Genomic DNA, 19,563 nt, shown 5'->3' on the forward strand with positions numbered 1-19,563 from the left:
AGAAAGAGGCCTCGTTACAAAATCATCCTGTGCCTACAACTTTTTCAGATGGATCTTGGTGGTAACTGACTCGGACTAACCAGACCTAGAGCCAGTGGTATGCTAAAAGACACTTAGAATACAGTGAAAACACCTACATACACTAGGGAACACTATGCATTGGGGCACCCCTGTGATTAGCATGACCTTCTCTGTAAGCCCCTAGTATATAATAGGGCAGGGGGATTAAAACGACCATGGGATGCGTTTGCACACTGGTGAAGGGAGGGGGGCCTGAGATGACGTGTGCAAACACGACCTCTGGGCATTTTAAGTTGGGGGATAAAGTCCCCTTGAATCTTGAGGGTCCCTGGGGGCCAACTAACCCACCAGGTATGTCCAGTAAGTGCCACAGAGTTGCATTGCAGAGAGGTGTAAAATGGGGCATGGCCTCGTACCACATCTCTGCAATGCAGCTCTGTGTTGCTTACTGGAGGTACATAGTGGACTAGTGGGACCCAGGGACTCTCAGGATTAAAGAGGACTTAATTCCCCAACTTAAAACACCCCACAGGGCATGTTTGCACACGTCACTTCAGGCCTCGTCCCCTCCCTTTACCACTGTGTAAACACTCTCTGTGGCCATTTTAATTTGGGAGATTAAGTCCATTTGAATCCTAATGGTCTCTAGGGTCCAACTAGCCCACTAGGTACCTCCAGTAAGCGCCACAGAGCTGCGTTGCAGAGAGGTGTAAAACGGGGCATGGCCTAGACCACCTCTCTGCAACGCAGCGCAGTGGCGCTTACTGGAAGCACCTGGTGGGCTAGTTGGCCCCCAGGGGCCCTCAGGATTGAAGTGGAATTATTTCCCCAACTTAAAACGTGCCACAGGGCGTGTTAGCACACGTCACTTCAGGCCCCGCCCCCTCCCTTCACTACTGTGCAAACGCGCCCGTGGCGCGTTTTAAGTTGGGGGATTAAGTCCCCTTGAATCCTGAGGGTCCCTGGGGTGCAACTAGCCCACCAGGTACCTCCATTAAGCGTCTGAGAGCTGTGTTGCAGAGAGGTGTAAAAAGGAGCGTGGCCTCTGAACACCTCTCTGCAAAGCAGCTCCCTGGTGCATACTAGAGGTTCCTGGTAGGCTAGTTGGCCCCCAGGGACCCCCAGTATTCAAGGGGAATTAGTTCCCCATCTGCAAACGCGCGTGTTTGTAGAGTGTTGAAGGGAGAGGACGGGGCTTCCGGCGCGATGCCGGTCCTTTTTTTTTAAAGAAGGGGGCTGTGTGGCCCCCCTTCTTTTCCTTTTTTATCGGCCCTGGGGACTCCATCCCCCAGGGCCTGACCCCTTTTTTTCTATTAAAAAATTGGAAGGGGGCCGCGTGGTCCCCCTCACAAGGCCATAACCAGGCCCGGGGACACCATCCCCCGGGACATGGCCAGTTTTTTAATTGTATTTACATTTTTGGAGAGGGGCTGCATGGCCTCCCTCCTCAGGCCATTCATGGCCCCAGGGACCCCATCCCCCGGGGCCGGCCTTTTCGTTTTAAAATTTTTTTGTTTTTAATTTTTAGAATTTGGGAGGGGGGCCGCGTGGCCCCCCTACCGGGCCACTTATGGACCCGGGGACCCCATCCCCCGGGGTCAGCCCTATCTGTTGGGGAACAAGGGGGGGTCCCCAATCCCCCCACAGTCCAGCCAGCTCCCCACGTCCTGCGAGAGCCGGCATTGCTTTTCCACATGGGGAGCTGCTAAGATGCAGCTCCCCGTGTGGAAAAGCAATCGTCTTTGGTTTTTGGAAGAGAGAGCAGGTTTCCTGCTCTCTCTTCCAAAAACCAATGCAGTTTGCTATGACATGGCGGGAGCCGCGAGGCTCCCATGCTGTCATAGCAAACATCAGTGTGCCGGGGTTGGGTACCCGGGGACACTGCAGGAGCCGGCTCTAGGTGGTGGCGGTCCCCGGGGCCATGTACCCCCCGCAAATATTCATGCTTTGCCCTGGGGGGTGGCGGTCCCCGGGGCATTATGGGGGGGTGATTGGCCCCCCACTTTTTTTTCGCATGCCCCCGGGACCTGGCCCACCCATCATCCGCTTCGTTTTTTGTTTTTTTTCGCCCGGATCCGCAGATCCTCCGCGCATCCCCGGTTTCAAAAAATAAAATGCTTTTTTTTGGCCCTGAGGGCCCTTCTAGGACACCCTAAGCAGGCCTAGGGGGTCAGGGTGTTTCAACCATGCCCCCTTTTCGTGTTTTGCACATTTTTGTTCTCTTTTCTTGTACTTCGATTCTACTGAGGCACAAGATGGCTGCCAACACTTCCTGGTTTGGAGTGCTGACAGCCAATTAGCGTAAAGCTCGTGATCGGTAGGGTGCGCGGATCCTGCGCTGCCATAGATATCACTACTTTTTCAAATGTTTTTTTCTCAGCAACTACTGAATGGATTTACACCATTTAACAAGAAGAGTTCTTTCTGGACCAAGGGCTACCTTTTTGCAAAATTTGGTGTGATTCCGTTCAGCAGTTCAGGCTGTAGCCGCGGCTACAGTTTCCTATGGAAAATTGCATGGGGAAAACATGTTTTGGGACCCCCCTTTTTTCTTGGCCCCCGCTTGACAAATCACCCCGAAACTTTCCAGATAGGAGCGGACCGGAGCGGGACACGAGTTGTGAAAATTTCGCGAACATTCGTCATTCGGCGCCAAAGGAATAGAATGTTGCGATTTCCCTATGGATAATAGGTCCTATAACTATCTACTGGCGACCGCCAGTAGATAATATGGAAAATGCTACTTATCACTATGCATCTGTTCTTGGCATGTAGAGCTGCAGAGTTACACACTATGCATAGATGGCCTCCTAGTGTTGGGCCTGGATGTTTGCAGTTTTTGTTGTTGTAGAAAAGTCTTTGGAAGGCACGGGATAGGTGACTCCTCCTTTGAATGATACTACGCATGGGCATCGGCTCCATCCCAGATTGTTTTTCGCCATTAGGGAAGTGATGGAGCTGTACAAGAGGAAGTTATGTTCATGTGATTTGTATCTAATTAAGCTAATACTGGAACAGATAAAGGTAGCCGGGGAGGCGGGTGGGCATGTCTACATGCCAAGAACCGATGCATACTGGTAAGTAGCATTTTCCGTTCAAGGCATATGGGCTGCAGATTACACATTATGCATAGGTTGTATAGCAGTATCTACACCTAGTGGCAACCACCAGTATCTGTTGCAGTTGTTTGAAACAGTGTTTTTAGTACAGCCTGTCCCACATTGACTTGTTGTTTAGTTTGCACATCTACACAGTAATGCTTTGTGAATGTGTGCGGTGTAAGCCATGTAGCTGCTCTGCATATATCATCTAGGGGAATGTTCCCCAAGAATGCCATTGAAGCCCCTATCTTCCTTGTTAAATGGGCTTTTGGAGGAATTGTTAATGTACATTTGGCTTTCTGGTAACATATTTGTATGCATTTAACAATCCACCTAGCGATCCCGGATTTTAATATGGGGTTGCCTTTATGTGGCGGTGAAAAAGACACAAAAAGTTGTTTTGTTTTACGAAAAGTTTGTGTCCTTTCGATGTAGTACAGTAATGCTCTTTTGACATTTAAGGTGTGTAGAGCTCTTTCTGCGACTGTGAGAAAAATACGGGCAGCTCAACTGATTGATTTAGATGGAATGGTGAAATGACTTTAGGAAGGAATTTAGGATTAGTACGAAGAACCACTTTGTTATGATGCATTTGCAGAAAAGGTTCCTGAATGGTAAATGCTTGTAGTTCACTAACCCTTCTGAGAGAAGTAATTGCTACTAGGAAAGCTACTTTCCAGGTTAGGAATTGCAATTCCAATTCCAATTCCAATAATTCTTTATTTCGGCCATATAGGCCATAAAAGATGCAGTAAAATACAATACATACATTTAAAGCACAGTAATTACATATAAAAAAAATTTACTGGACCAGCGGGGAATAGGGGGTGCAAGGTAGTACCAGTTCAGGGGGACATTTTCTTCCTTATTATCCACGCTGCCATTAAGAATTTTGAAACAGCAAAGACAATGTGGCCCAGAGTATTAGTTTTCATGACCCTGTAGGCCTGTAAGTACTTCCTGAACCCCAGGTTCCGGCAGAGCGGTGCTGTCCAGCGCTTCCTGGGTCTCTGGTAAGCATGGCATACAAACACTATGTGTAGGTCATCTTCATCCTGGGCTTTACAGCATGGGCAAAGTTTGTCACCCCCTATGGACCATTTGCAGGTAAATACTTTGGTGGGGAGTGTACCGAACCTCCATTGCACAAACAATTTCCTCGCCAGGACAGGAAAGATAAAATCCATGAAAGGTTCGAAAACATAAGAATTTTTGGATTCCATAAAACGTGCCGTCAGGGTGCCACTAATATGAGCATTTTCCATGTGAGACAAGATTTTATTCTTGTACAGCTGGGCAAGAGTTTTACGTGTAATCCTTTGGCAGCCCTGAGCTGGGTCATCCCATAAGTCTGACAAGTTCATGCTAAACAATTCCGTCTTGATAAAAGCCAGCCAGGGAATTTTGTTGTTGCCATTCAGCCTCATTACATGGATAAGGTCCTGTCTGTAGTGGTGCAGTTCCTCAGTAGTCCATATCCGGTGCCAGAACTTCATGGGTTTTGCCAGAAGATCTTCAGCGATGGTGGGAAGACCCAGATCTAGTCTTAGGGGCAGAAGTGGCGTGCCTTGCGGGAGACCAAGTAGGCGTCTTAGAAAACTATTTTCCACTCCTGCCAAAGCCTTCCCTGCTTTGTATCCCCATAACTCGCTGCCATACATGGCTGCTGCCTTGGCTTGGGACCTGTATGTTTCCAGGGCCGGGCTTACAGGCTTAAAGGTGGACTTGTTGGCCACCTTCAGCATTGCACTTGATAACTGGGACAATTTTAGCCTGGATCTCGCTATCTGGCAGTCCCATGAGAGATTTTCCTGGAGTGTTACCCCCAAATATATAAAGGTCGAGACCCTCTCAAGACTAACTTTCCCCAGTGTAGGATTGGGTCTGGTTTTGGTGGGGGGATTGAAGATCGTGAACTTAGTCTTTTCCGTGTTCACCTCCAACCCGTGTTGGTGACAGAAAAGGCCAAAACCGTTCACGATCCTCTGGATCCCCATGGGGGATTTGGAAAGCAGGAGGGTATCGTCAGCAAACATTATTGCCGGGACCCTCCTGCCTGCCAGGAGCGGGGCATCATTGTCCTTAACGTTATCAAGATGTTGTACAACGCTATTAATGAAAAGACAGAACAGGGTCGGCGCCAAGACACAGCCCTGTCTGACTCCTCGATGGACCGGAAACCTGGACGAGAGCTTGCCATCCCTCCCACACCTCACTTGTGCATAGTTGTTCTCATGCAACCTGCTAATAATACTGAGTAGGTGAGGGGGTACTCCTAGCTTTTGCAAAACCTCCCATAGTTTCCTTCGAGGGACTAGATCGAAGGCTGACCTCAGATCCACGAAGACCATGTACAGTCTTCCCCCCTCTAACGTCACCGTCTTCCAATAAAGGAGGAGGAGGCGGAAGATCTGGTCCATGGTCGACGTGTTCTTTCTGAAGCCAGCCTGGAGGGGGCTCATGATGTCATTGTCCTCCACCCAATCCAGCAGATGGTTAAGGATAAGGCGCGCAAAGAGCTTTTGGGGTACATCTATTAGGCTAATAGGCCTGTAGTTGGCCGGGAGCAGAGTAGATCCCTTCTTGTGAATCGGTACAATCTCTGCCCCCAGCCAAGACCCGGGAATTGCCATACCTCCTAGAATGGCATTGAAAAGAATAAGGAGGTACGGACCCCAGATGTCCGGGTGAAGCCTGAAAAGATCCCCGGGTAACTTATCCAAACCGGGCGCCTTCCCCAACGATAAGTGCTCCAGAGCAGCCTCCACCTCCCCTAGGGATAGTTCCATGGCAGAGTCCTGGGAGCCTAAGGGCACTGAGAGGGCTGTAACAGGGCAGGTGTTAGTGTCTTGATAGAGTGCCCCAAAGTGAGCCTCCCAAACCGCGGGGGCAATGTTGGGTTCAATTGCTTTCTTAAATTCCCCCGTCCCATTATTTACAAGGGCCCAGAATTTGCGGGAGTCCCTAGCTTTTAGGGCATCGTGGCGGTCCTGCCAGTGGTTCCAGTCCCACTCGGTCCTAGCATTTACCGTCACTGATTTATACTGCTTCCTAAGGTCACGTACCTTGGCCTTATTTGACCCCTCTTTTATTGCGGCAATAAGCTCAGATTTGGCTGCCCTACAGGTGGAGGTGTACCAGGTGGGAACATGGGTCTTTTTCTTTCGGGTTGGCACCACCGGGTGAAATACCTCCGCCAAGTCCCTCACTAATTCCTGGTGTATACTACCCAGTTTCTCGTTATATTCTGGGGTTCTTGGTTCATTTAAAAGCACGTCCACCTCCATAAACCTTGGGAGTGCCAACTCGTATAGCTTATTAATGGCAGCCTCTGAGCTCACAAGCTTTCCCCACTTAACCCGGCGCCTATTTGTTGTAAGAAGCAGCTCCCCCATGTCTTCACCTCCATTTTCTGCGGACAAGCCCGCTGGAGACAGGGGCTGCTGGATGTTTAAACAAAGGGCATTGTGGTCGCTGTCTGACCTATTTATTACCCTGAAGTCGAGGACTTTTGGCCAAAGTGTGATATCTATCATGATGTAATCTAGCCTCGACTCATGGCCCCTTCTGTTGAAAGTGCACACTGAGGGGGTATCGGAAGGGGTACGACCATTACAAGCCCTCAGTGCGAAGTTCAAGGTGAGGGACATGAGTTGTATTGCTAGTGGGGACCAGGCTTTAGGGTGGGGCGAAGACGAGGGTGGAACCCCCCAGTAGTCATCCTCGGCAGTAAGGGAACCCTCCAGTAAGCCTACCAAGGGTTCAAAGTGGCAATTGAAGTCTCCTCCCAGCACCACCTTGAAGTCTCCTGGCAGTTGTCCCAGGAAGGAGGACAAATCGTTTAGGGTGGGTGATTCGTTTGGCGCGGCAACTGGTCGCGAGTAGACATTAACAATAGCCCACGGTGGTTTTCCAGGCCATGTGAGCCTTACACACTGGATGTCCTGCGAAAACGTATGCACCTGTTCCGCCTGGCACCCAGTGTGACTCGCAATCCAGATTGCCAAGCCTCCTGACGGCCTTCCCCTCCCACTCCATTTTGCAGGGATTTCAAATGTTTCGAACCCTCTCCTGATTTGAGGTTCCCTCGCCCATGTTTCCTGGAAAAGGAGGATATCACTGCTACCTAGTAGGTGATCCCACTCTGGTGTGCCTTCCTTATTTGCGATTCCTGCCACATTCCAGGAGAGAATTCTCAACCCTGGGTCTGGCGGTAGTGTACCTTGGCCTCCAGTAGGAGGTTGCGCGGTGACTATGGGTGGATAAGTGTCTGACAGAGCAATGTTACAAACCGTGGTGGCGGGTGGACCATCCACCCCCGCCTCCTCAGGTTGTAAACTATGGTCAGAGCCAATGTTAGGTGAAAGCCCCTGTTGGCCCAGACTATCATCCAGGATAACCGTTCTATCTCTAGCGGTATCCTGTGGTCCGCATTCAGTTACAGGGGCAACACTCAATCCCACCCAACTTTGCGCCTCATCCTCCAGCTTTCCAAGGCTAAGAAGAGTCTCCCCAGTTTGTGGTCAGTCGACCTGGTCTAGGCAGGAGAATCTATTGTGATGTATGAAATTGGCCGGAACAGGTGGTAAGTAATGCCTTGATCTATATCGTGAGCCATCTACAGCAAAGCCTACTCTAGTCCACCCCTTCTCCCTCCCCACCTCCGTATTGCAAACATTTGGGTAGAAGTGTGAGAGGGGTACTAATTCAATGTTGGACTTATCAGGCCTTAGGAGCCAATTGCAAATGTAGTTGGCGACATGTGGGCTTTTGAAACTTACAATGATACAATCCCCTGCCCTATTCTTTGGGGTAAGGCCAATCCATGGGATCCTCCTGACCATCAGGACCTCACCTTTCAGGTTTGGGGGCAGCGGCCTATTGATGCTAAGCCAACTTATGACCTTGTTACGTAAAGAGTCCTGGGGCTCCCTTGTGTCACCAGTTAGCTCAGGTACTCCCACCATAATTGCCGTGTACGGAACTGCTTCTGGGGGCAAATTAACCACCCTACGCCTATCATGGGGGGAAGTGATGTTACCAATGGGACCATTAGTAGAATTCTCGACTCCCCTCGGTTGGGGAGCAGGAAGTGGCTTAGATCTCCTAGGGGCCGGGACAGGGGGCCTAGGCGCTGGGGATGGCAAAGGGTGCGTCTGAGGGGCAAGCGCACCGTTTGTACTCAGCGGGACCAAATTTGAAACCTGGGTCAGTGCAGAAGACGACGGTCTGTTCCCAGATGGATCCCAGGGAACTGAAAGGGCATTTGTAGCTAACCCAGGATTGTTCCTATTGTGAATGTTTTCCAAAGCCTTGAGTCTAGTCTCTATGGCATCCAGTTTGTCTGAGATGGAGATTAGCAAGTTCTTAAGGGTGTCTGTAAGTGTGTTGATTATCAAGTCAGTGCTATTGGGAGTTGCCCCACTGAATATAAATGGACCCGAGTGCAATGGTAAGGCCGTGGATACTGGAGAGCCCATGTGGTCCGACCTAGACCCTGGTGACATGAGCTCAGGGGAGGCCGAGATATCTGTACTGGCATCCAGATTTAACTCAATTGTATCAACTTTGTCCCTTTTTGCCTTCTTTGGTTTCCTGGACCTTTTCCTTTTTGGTGGTTGTTCCACTCCACTACCTGCAGGCTCTGTGAGCAGGGCAACCTGTCCCACTTCCTGCGAGTCTATTCCCGTGTTGGCCGGAATAGTAGAGAGGTCAGTGATCCCAGATGGCCGGGGAAAGTCACTATCCCTCTGGGGGATTGATGGAGTTCTTAACTGCTGAAGAACCGACTCAATGGTCTGATCAATACTGTCCATTAGTGACATATGGGTGGCGTCCAGTAGTATAGGCGTGCTAACATCAGTAGAAAAAGTATCCCCATGGTCCAGAGTCACGCTTTCAGGTCCCAGCTCCAGGTGGGTTTCCGTGACTGACTGACATTTGTTGGCTAGAGCACTCGCCTTTGGGAAGAATTTTTCCAGTGTACTAGAACACTGTTGGGCGGGCTTACTCCTTGAGGCCCTGGTCGCCATTTTGGAGTTAAGCGGAGAGGGGCTGAGGGACAGGGAGCGTCAGAGGGGTGGCCCGGTCCGGTCTCTACCGGCCTCTAACGGCCTAGAACGGCCCGTTCTCCGCCCCGCGCGCGTCCCGCGATGCGCGTGCCCAAGTGCTCCTAAGTATGACAGGGGGGCGTGGCACTGGGAGGGGGCGCGGCGCGGTGGGAAGAGGAACCAGCTGGCGGTGTTATTCAGGAATGCTGGTCCTCGCAGTCCCGCTCGCTGCGCCTCTCACCTCCTCTGCGGCCGGGTCCTCCTTTAGACAAGTGCAGAATGCCCTCACAAGACGCGTTGGCTCCCAGCTACTCCTGTAGCGAGCAAAGCAGACCCAGGGACAGAGTCTCACTCTCGAGCGGCGCCCGCGAAGCGGGGGCCGCGAGAGGTAATGAGCGTTCAGGCGGGGGGGCGTGGCACTGGGAGGGGGCGCGGCACGGCGGGAAGAGGAACCAGGTGGCGGTGTTATTCAGGAATGCTGGTCCTCGCAGTCCCGCTCGCCGCGCCTCTCACCTCCTCTGCGGCCGGGTCCTCCTTTAGACAAGTGCAGAATGCCCTCACAAGACGCGTTGGCTCCCAGCTACTCCTGTAGCGAGCAAAGCAGACCCAGGGACAGAGTCTCACTCTCGAGCGGCGCCCGCGAAGCGGGGGCCGCGAGAGGTAATGAGCGTTCAGGCGGGGGGGGGCGTGGCACTGGGAGGGGGCGCGGCACGGCGGGAAGAGGAACCAGGTGGCGGTGTTATTCAGGAATGCTGGTCCTCGCAGTCCCGCTCGCCGCGCCTCTCACCTCCTCTGCGGCCGGGTCCTCCTTTAGACAAGTGCAGAATGCCCTCACAAGACGCGTTGGCTCCCAGCTACTCCTGTAGCGAGCAAAGCAGACCCAGGGACAGAGTCTCACTCTCGAGCGGCTCCCGCGAAGCGGGGGCCGCGAGAGGTAATGAGCGTTCAGGCGGGGGGGCGTGGCACTGGGAGGGGGCGCGGCGGGAAGAGGAACCAGCTGGCGGTGTTATTCAGGAATGCTGGTCCTCGCAGTCCCGCTCGCCGCGCCTCTCACCTCCTCTGCGGCCGGGTCCTCCTTTAGACAAGTGCAGAATGCCCTCACAAGACGCGTTGGCTCCCAGCTACTCCTGTAGCGAGCAAAGCAGACCCAGGGACAGAGTCTCACTCACTCACATTTATGTAATGGTTCAAAGGGAGGGCCCATTAATCTTGTAAGAACAATGTTTAAGTTCCACACTGGCGGAGGTGGCGTTCTGGGAGGAATTATTCTTTTGAGTCCTTCCATGAAAGCTTTTATAGCTGGTACTCTAAAAAGAGATAGATGTTGTCTATTTTGTAAGTATGCTGCAATGGCAGCAAGGTGTAGTCTGATAGACGTATAGGCTAAATTACACTTTTGAAGGTGTAATAGATATCCTATGATGTGTTGAATAGACACGTCTAAGCGATTTATTTAGTTGTTTTGGCAGTATATGACAAAGCGTTTCCACTTAGCAGCATAACATGCTCTAGTAGTGGGACGTCTAGCTTCTTTGATAATGTTCATACATTCTGGAGGAAGGTTGAGGTAACCAAACTCTATGATCTCAGCCGCCAGATCGCTAGGTTGAGTTGAGCTGGGTCCGGGTGTCTGATCTCTCCATTGTTCTGTGTTAATAGGCGTGGAGATAGGTTTAGTTTTAAGTGTGGTACTACAGACATCTGCAACAGCGTGGTGTACCACGGTTGTCTGGCCCAAGTTGGAGCAACTAGAATGAGCATATGTTGTTGTAGTTTGCGTACCACTAATGGAAGAAGTGGGAGAGGAGAAAAAGCGTACGCAAATAGTTTTGACCCGTTCATCCATATCGCATTGCCTTTGGACAATGGGTGTGGGTATCTGGTGACAAAGCTTGGGCATTTTGCGTTTTCGTGGGTGGCAAGAGGTCTATCTGAGGTTGTCCCCACATTTGAAAGAACGGATAAAGAACTTGCGGATGAAGTTCCCACTCGTGGATCTGCTGTGTTTGTCTACTTAGCAGATCTGCCATAGTGTTTTGTACTCCTGGGACGTGTTGGGCTAAGAGGAAGATCTTTAGTTGTATAGCCCATCTCCATATCTGCTGTGCTATCTGAGAGAGCTGCAGAGAGTGTGTTCCCCCTTGTTTGTTTATGTAGTAAATAGCTGCCATATTGTCTGTGCAGACTAAGACAGCTTTGCCCGACACTTGCACTTGAAATGTTTTTAGAGCTAGAAACACAGCTAGCAACTCCAAATGATTGATGTGGAGTAACTTCTGTTGCGGTGTCCACATGCCTTGCATGGTGTGATGCAGTAGGTGAGCTCCCCAGCAGGAGATCAATGCGTCCGCTGTCATGACTATTTGAGGAACTGGCGCTAGAAACGGTCGCCCTTTGGAAAGGTTTTTGGTGTTCCACCATTGCACAGAACGATGAGTCCGACCGTCTACCAACACTAGGTCTGTTAGTTGACCTTGAGCCTGGTTCCATTGGTGTGCTAGGCACTCTTGAAGTGGACGCATTTGCAGTCTTGCGTGAGGTACAACAAATATGCAAGATGCCATCATTCCTATGAGCTGCATGAACACTCGAGCTGGTAGCGAGTGTTGCAGTTTGAATTTTGTTAGGAGAGTTTGTACACTTGTTATCCTGGCTGGAGAGGGATAAGCTAGTGTTAGTTGGGTGTTTATTGTAGCGCTGAGATACTGTTGTATGTGCGAGGGTTGCAGATGCGATTTGGGGTGATCTACTGTGAATCCCAAGACGTGAAGCAGTTGAATAGTAGCGTGAGTGTATTGTACGCACTGGCTGTATGAGATGGCTTTTATGAGCCATGGGAAGACATGAATATGTTGTCTTCTTAAGTGTGCTGCTACTACTGCTAGACATTTGGTAAACACCTGTGGCGCTGTCGGGACTCCGAACGGGAGCACTTTGAACTGGTAGTGCTGCCCGTCTAGCACAAATCTGAGATATTTCCTGTGCACTGTGTGGATGGGAATATGGAAGTAGGCGTCCTTGAGATCTATGGTGACCAGGATGTCGTTTAGTACCAGAAGTGGAAGGACTTGTTGGAGTGTGACCATGTGAAAATGGTCCGACTGTATGTAAATGTTTAGAGGTCTGAGGTCTAGGATGGGTCTTTGGTATTAGGAAATATAGTGAGTATACTCCTTTGTTTTTCTGATGCTCTGGAACTATTTCTATTGCATTTTTCTGCAGGAGGGATATTACCTCCTGTCTGAGTAGTGTTAAATGTTCTTGTGACATTGGACGTTGCTTGGGTGGTGTGTTTGGGGGGGGGGGTAGATGTTAGTTCTACACAGTAACCTGACTGACTTATTTGGAGCACTCACCTGTCTGATGTGATGTTTTCCCAAGCTGGCAGGTATTGTTGAAGTCTTACCCCGACAGGAGTGGAATGGGACGGGGGAAGGGGAAGGGAGTCATTGGGCAGGGTTAGAGGCAGAGCGGGAGTTGTTATTTTTACCTCTGCCTTTGTTATTGTTACCCCTGTAACCACCCCTTTGGTAGCCCTTGCTGTAAGTCGACTGTGTAGGGGCTTTGTACGAGGTAGAAGCTGTGTCCAAAGAATATCACCTGGTGGCACATCGATAGGATGAGCGGCAAAATGAACGTCTGGGAGCCTGCGACTGCAGGGCTCCCATAGATTTGGCGATAACTGTATCCTTTTTCATTTTTTCAAGTGATACATCTACATTAGGACCGAATAGGTGTTGCTCATCAAAGGGTTGATTAAGAATGGCACTTTGTACTTCAGGTTTGAACCCTGATATACGTAGCCAGGCATGTCTATGTAATAGGACGCTGGTGTTAACTGCCCTAGAGGCAGTTTCTGCTGCATCCAGTGCACACCGAATAGAGGTGTTTGTAATGTTTTGCCCCTCTTGGATAAGTTCATTTGCTCTATCCTTCTATTTATCAGGGAGGTGCCTCATTAATGATTCTAATTCATCATAATGTGCCCTCTCATATCTGGCTAATAATGCCTGTGTATTGGCGATACGCCACATGTTTGCTGCTTGAGACGCCGTTCTTTTCCCTGATGTGTCAAGTAGCTTAGACTCTTTATCTGGTGGTGGAGCTTCCCCTGATGTTTGTGAGTTTGCTCTCTTGCCTGCATTTGAAACTACAAGTGAGTCTAGTGGTACAGGACCTTTAATATATGCTGGGTCTGATGGAGCAGCTTTATATTTTTTCTCTATGCGAGGGTTAATGACCCGAGTTCTGACTGGGTCTTTGAAGACTTCAGGAGCGTGCTTAATCACTCGTTTAAGCATTGGTAGAATGGATGAGGAACTTTGTGCACTATCAAAGGTATCCATTAAGAAGTCTTCATCTACAGGGTCTGTGTGCATGTCTACCCCATGATATTGCGCAGTCCTGTGAATTAATTGATTGAAACCCATAGTGTCTTCTGGTGGGAAGGCCTTGAGGGGTATATGTCATCCTGAGGGATATTTGGTACATCTGGGGTGTTATAATCATCCCACGGGTCAGGTGATCCTGTAGGAGTAGCTGGATCAGGCATGTTACCCCCATGTCATCAGAGCTATCATACCTGTTGTCATCGTCTGGTATGATAGAGGATGCTGGGGTATGTTGTGGTATGGGAGGATGTGGTGATGGTACAGGTGAAAGAGAAGGGGAAGGCAGTCTTAAGGGGGAGGTAGCCATGTCCTTCTTTGAATGCGGAGCAGGAGCTGGTGTGTCCAGTGGTCGATTTTTTGAAGCCAAAATCAGCTGTCCAGTGATTGGATCTTTAGCTAGAGTCTTTTGAGCAGGGTCTGGATAAAGTAAGTCCTCTGCAGGAGGCCGATCTTTTGGTGCGGAGGGAGGTTTTGGTACCGAAGTGGTTGGTTTTGGTTTATTGGCAATGTCTTTAACCGGAGAAGCAGGAGTCTTTTTCGGCTCCGAAGCTTTTTTCGGTTCCGAGGATTTTTTCGGCTCCGGTATGTTTTTTTGGATCCGATTGTTTTTTCGGTTCCGGTGGTTTTTTCGAATCTGAAGCAGGTTTTCTTGGTTCCAACCTGGGTTTCGGTGCCGAAGGAGTAGTGGTATGTTTCGGCACCAATGGTTTGGATGCCGGCATGGCCGATGAAGTTGTCTTTTTCGGTGCCGGTAAGTGTGCGCCGGCACCGTGCGAAGGCCAACTCGAGCCCGAGTCGCCTGAAGGCTTCATTAGCTTCTTAGCCGGGCCCGAAGGTGGGCAGTAGAAGTAGTGTGTCGGTGTGCACCCGAGCCCGATGGTGAGGGTGCGACCGGGGCCTTCTTTGGGTGTGTCCAGGAAGGGTCGGGGTCGACGGTCTTACTTACGACCCGCTGTGCTGGAGTGATGTCCTCGACTTCGGAGTCTTCTGCCTCGGAATTGCTGTCGACGTTTGTTGTTCCGGAACGTTGACACCTTCCTTGAAGATGTCGTCCGGAATCGAAGCAGAAGATCGAGCCATTGTTCGCTCGCTCTTCGGTCCCGGATAGTCTTGTGCCTTTTTCTGCTCCAAGAAGAGGAACAGTCTTTGGCCACGTGCTCCGGGAAGAGGCAAAGGATACACACTTTATGAAGGTGGGTGTGGGGAAACTTCGACCCACATTGAGGACACTTTTTAAATGGCGTCCTTTCCATTAGCTGGAGTCGAGGCCTAGTTAGGCCCGAAGGCTGTCGACGATGACCGGAATCGAAGTTTTCGGTGTTGAAGGGTAGCGTCGACTGGAAAACCGTTCGAGACTTAAGTTCTGTAAGTTGGTGAGGATTGCGCGCCGAAGGAAATCGGTTCCAACACAGAGCGCTGGAAACACATCCGAGCCCGGTGGTGGAAAAAAACAATCTGGGGATGGAGCCGATGCCCATGCACAGTATCATCCAAAGGAGGAGTCACCTATCCTGTGACTTCCAAAGACTTTTCTACAGCAAAACAAACTGCAAACATCCAGGCCCAATACTAGGTGGCCATCCATGCATAGTGTGTAATCTGCAGCTCATATGCCTCGAATATATATATATATATATATATATATATATATATATATATATATATATATATATTACATATATATATAACATACATATATATATATATATATATATATATATATATATATATATATATATATATTACCTACTGGCGGTCGCCAGTAGGTAGTTATAGTTAGGATTATTTTCAATAGGGAAATCGCAACATTCTATTGGGAATAACTTTGGCGCCGGTTGAGGAATCTGCCTGAAAATTTCCTCGAATTTGCCTCGCGGCGCTCCGGTCCTTGCCTGAAAGTTTGGGGGGGATTCGTCAAGCGGGGGCCGAGAAAAAAGGGGGGGGTCCCAAAACGTGTTTTCCCCATGTTAATTTTCATAGGGCGGTCGACCTCACTTTTAGCCCGAACGGCTGAATGGATTTCCACGAAACCTGGCAAAATTGTAGGGACTGGTAGCCCGATGTGCCTTTGCTATGTCTCAAGATATGTGCTCCAGTGGATTTTGAGTAATTTAGGTTCAAAAATATATATATATCTATAAGCGCGCACCGTGGCGCGATCCAGAGCGCTACGCGAGTTCGCGCGCGGAAAGCTGATTGGCTCTCGGGTGTCTGTAAACATTCAAAACAGTCCGGTGCGGCCGCCATCTTGTGTCTCGGTAGGATCGAGACACAAGAGGTGGCAAAAACAAAGAGGGAAATGACCAAAAGGGGGCAGGATAGATAGGCTGGGAGCGCCGGGTACGCGCACCGGGGAGCGTACCATGGGGAAAAAAGAATGACAGAGTTTAAAAAAAATGTAAAATACTAGAACAGGGGTATTAGGCCAAAATGCTGCACTTTATCCAATCTAGTCTGGTATAGTAGATTAATTGTGGGTGCTAAAGACCTGGAGTCATATACCCCTAGACTCCCAACATAATTTCAAACAGCACAATGGTTAAGCACTCCACACAGTGTATATTTAACAATAGCAATGAATACTGAATACAATGATCCGAAAGGAACACTTCAGTAGGACTCAAAGTTCTTTCCTTGCTTTTATTGACAATCTTCAAGTAAAAAAACGTAGCCAACGCATTTCGTCCGTAGGACTTCTTCAGGGCGAAAGGTATTCATACGTTTTTTTCAAAGGTGGAACCACCGGTATTGAGAGAGACGGCACACGCAGTTCGTGATAGAAAACCGATGGGTCGTGGACAGTGAATAAATACGCCCTTTGGCGACCCTTTGATCATGATGCACAGAAGGATTTGATTGTTATCCTTCACGATAAGGCCACTTATGCCTCACACCTCTGATGTCTTGAAAACTAAAATTTGGAAAATAAGGGATTTGACCACTGCTACATATAATAAGGCCGGTAATACCACTTACTGCTTACCTTTGAACGGATAACCACGGACAATATAGAAAGGTTCTGTCAGAAAGATTTTGAAAAAAACATATGAATACCTTTCGCCCTGAAGAAGTCCTACGGACGAAACGCGTTGGCTACGTTTTTTTACTTGAAGATTGTCAATAAAAGCAAGGAAAGAACTTTGAGTCCTACTGAAGTGTTCCTTTCAGATCACTGTATTCATTGCTATTGTTAAATATACACTGTGTGGAGTGCTTAACCATTGTGCTGTTTTAAAAAAATTTAGCTTTTTTTATAAATTGGAGGTAGTTCTAAAAAGAACTGTTTTTTTTCTTCTTTTTGTTGTTTTATATTTTTTGTTTTGTTTTTTGGAACATTTTATACTTTTTTTTGGCTTTTATGAACAGTTTTATATTTTTTTTGTATTTTTTATGGGGACAAACAAAAAACAGGGAATTGTAAACAGCTCAACTGGAGCAAAAAAAAAAACAGGAAAAAATTAAGGCTTCTTTCGGCACCGGTGGTTGTCTCCAGCACGGTTTATAAGTTTGATGCTCTGCTCTCCATAAGAAATGGTAGTCCCACAAAATATACAAGTAATATTGTATTCTCCAAACTGGCGTTGGATGCATGGGACCATCTCTCTAGTTTCAGGATCCGATGGAGTGGGTTGTTTAGAGGTGCTCGGAGAAGATTGGGGAGGGTTTCTGGTCAGTTCTCTGACCTCTGCTGCAGAATAGTTATTGGGGTGCTTTCGTTGCATGTGGCATAGCATTGTGTGATTCCCAAATGAATATTTTTTGCAGGGTTCCCCCTGGAAAGTTCAGCGCCACAGATGAGACAGGTCACCTTTGCAGCATTAACTTTTTTGAAACCCCTTGATTTTAAAAAACTCCCATATAAAGTGCTCCTTAGGTGTATATGGGGGATTGTCTTCATGCAGGAACTGCCTTCTCTCCTCCTCTTCTTCTTCACCACCAATGTGATGTTGTGGTGGTCCTTGTGGTGGTGGTGGTGGTGCAGATGCTCCAGCTGCTGCTGCTACTGTAGCCATTTCTCTATCAATAGAAGCAGGTCTTCCTCACTCAAAGAATAAAGTGAGAATGAGGAAAAAAGGTGATGCGTGAATATATGTATGAGTGACTATATAGAACTGTTGGTGAATGAGTGGATGTGTATATAGATGGTGGTATTACTGAATTGTTTGTTGTAACTGGTATTGGTATCTCCATTTTTTTGAAAATTTTATTTTCTATTTTTGAATATGTGTTTCAAGGGTTACATTACACTGAAAGGAGGTCTGTCACTCTGTCACAAGGATGGTGTCATCAGTGATGTCATGAGTGATGTCACTGACCATGTCATGAGTGATGTAATATGTGACGTCATCAGCAGTGCATTGCAGGCGCACAAGTTATAGTGAGTCCAACTAACTATAACGTGGGAATTTCAATGGTTTTATGTCAGTAAAATTTCCAGCTAACTATAACTGGTGTGAAACCTGTGGTTTTTTCAGTGAGATATATGTATTTTACATATATTACCTACTGGCGTACGCCGGTAGGTAGTTTTAGTTAGGACCTAGTTTCCGTAGCAAAAGCGTCTTTTTGACTTGTCTATATCTTTGGCATTGTTTGATGAATCTTCACAAAAATTCCCCAAAAGTGTCCCGGTGATTCTTGTTCTACATGGAAAGTTTTGGGGTGATCTGTCATGAGGGGCCAAACTGCTGAACGGAATTACATTAAATTTTACAGAAAGGTTGATATTATACCAGGGAAGTGCCTTTTTCTGATTTGGTGTATATCCATTCAGTAGTTCTGGAAATATTAAGGTAAATCCAAAAGTATATATAAAGGGACGCAGATCCTCCTCGGATTCGCAAATCCACGTGCCAACAGCAATGGCGTGATTGGCTACAGCAACCTGAGAGGAAAGTTGTTGCTGCCATTTTGTTCATCAGGACTTGGTTCCTTGCTGAGGAAAATTATAGAAGGGGTCAGGGCAGAGTTAACTTGACCCCATGGGACTAATGGGGGAGTCTGTGAGGGACCCCTCATGGGTAAGAAATTGACCTAAAACCTTTTTTTATTTGCCACGCCTCCCCGGATCCTACTCGGATCCTCAAGAATTTGAGTGGATTCGGGGAGGATCCAGACTCCAATTCAAAAAAAGCATACACTCACTCACAGATCCACATAACTCCTCCCACACCCTCTTACACAACTATACAACCACCCAATCACATACCCATACAGCCACTCACATACGCACAAAACCACTCACACAACGACTCACAGACTCACACAGCCACTCACACAACCACTTATACACCAACACACCCATACAGCTACTCGCACACCCATGCAGCCAGTTACACATCCACTCCCAGACCCTCAAAATGACTCACACGCCAACTCAGACATCCACACAGCTTTCACATACCAACTTACACACCTACTCACACATCCATACACCACCTCACACACCCATTCACAGGCCCTCAAATCCACTCACTTACCTACTCATACAGCTACACAGTCACTCGCACATCCACTCACAGACCCACACAGCCACGCACAGACCCACCAGCCCGTCACACACACCCACCATACACACACACCCACTTACATACTCACACACCCACTCACACTCACACCCCCTCACACACCCATGTTGCAGGGACATTATAGTTAGGAAATTATATTAAATCGCCATAGAAACTCACTGGGAAAAAAAAACCATTACAGGGATGTTATGGTTAGGAAACAAAATTAAAAAGACCTTAGAAATCCACTGAAAAAGCAAAGATTACATGGATATTATATTTAGGCTCAGATTTCACTCGTACAAAGCCATTGAAATTCAGCAGTTAGTTCATATTACATCACCTTTGACATGCTCAGTGACATCACTGATGACATCTCAAATGACATCAATGAAGACATCATCAAGTGAGGGCAAGTGTTAGTTTATGGGCGTTAAACATATACACTAACCTACTACAAAACTTAAATTAGTATACTAGGTGCACTACAACT

At 48.3% G+C, this 19,563-nt stretch overlaps 1 protein-coding gene across 2 annotated transcripts in view; it reads right to left on the minus strand.

Moving 5' to 3' along the window:
* Nucleotides 1-19,563, minus strand: part of VAV1 (vav guanine nucleotide exchange factor 1) — a 606,828-nt gene that overhangs the window by 13,420 nt on the left and 573,845 nt on the right. The gene's annotated exons all lie outside the window — the stretch shown is intronic.

This window comes from Lissotriton vulgaris, chromosome 1_1 (genome assembly GCF_964263255.1).
Source record: "Lissotriton vulgaris chromosome 1_1, aLisVul1.2, whole genome shotgun sequence".
NCBI classification, from domain to species: domain Eukaryota; kingdom Metazoa; phylum Chordata; class Amphibia; order Caudata; family Salamandridae; genus Lissotriton; species Lissotriton vulgaris.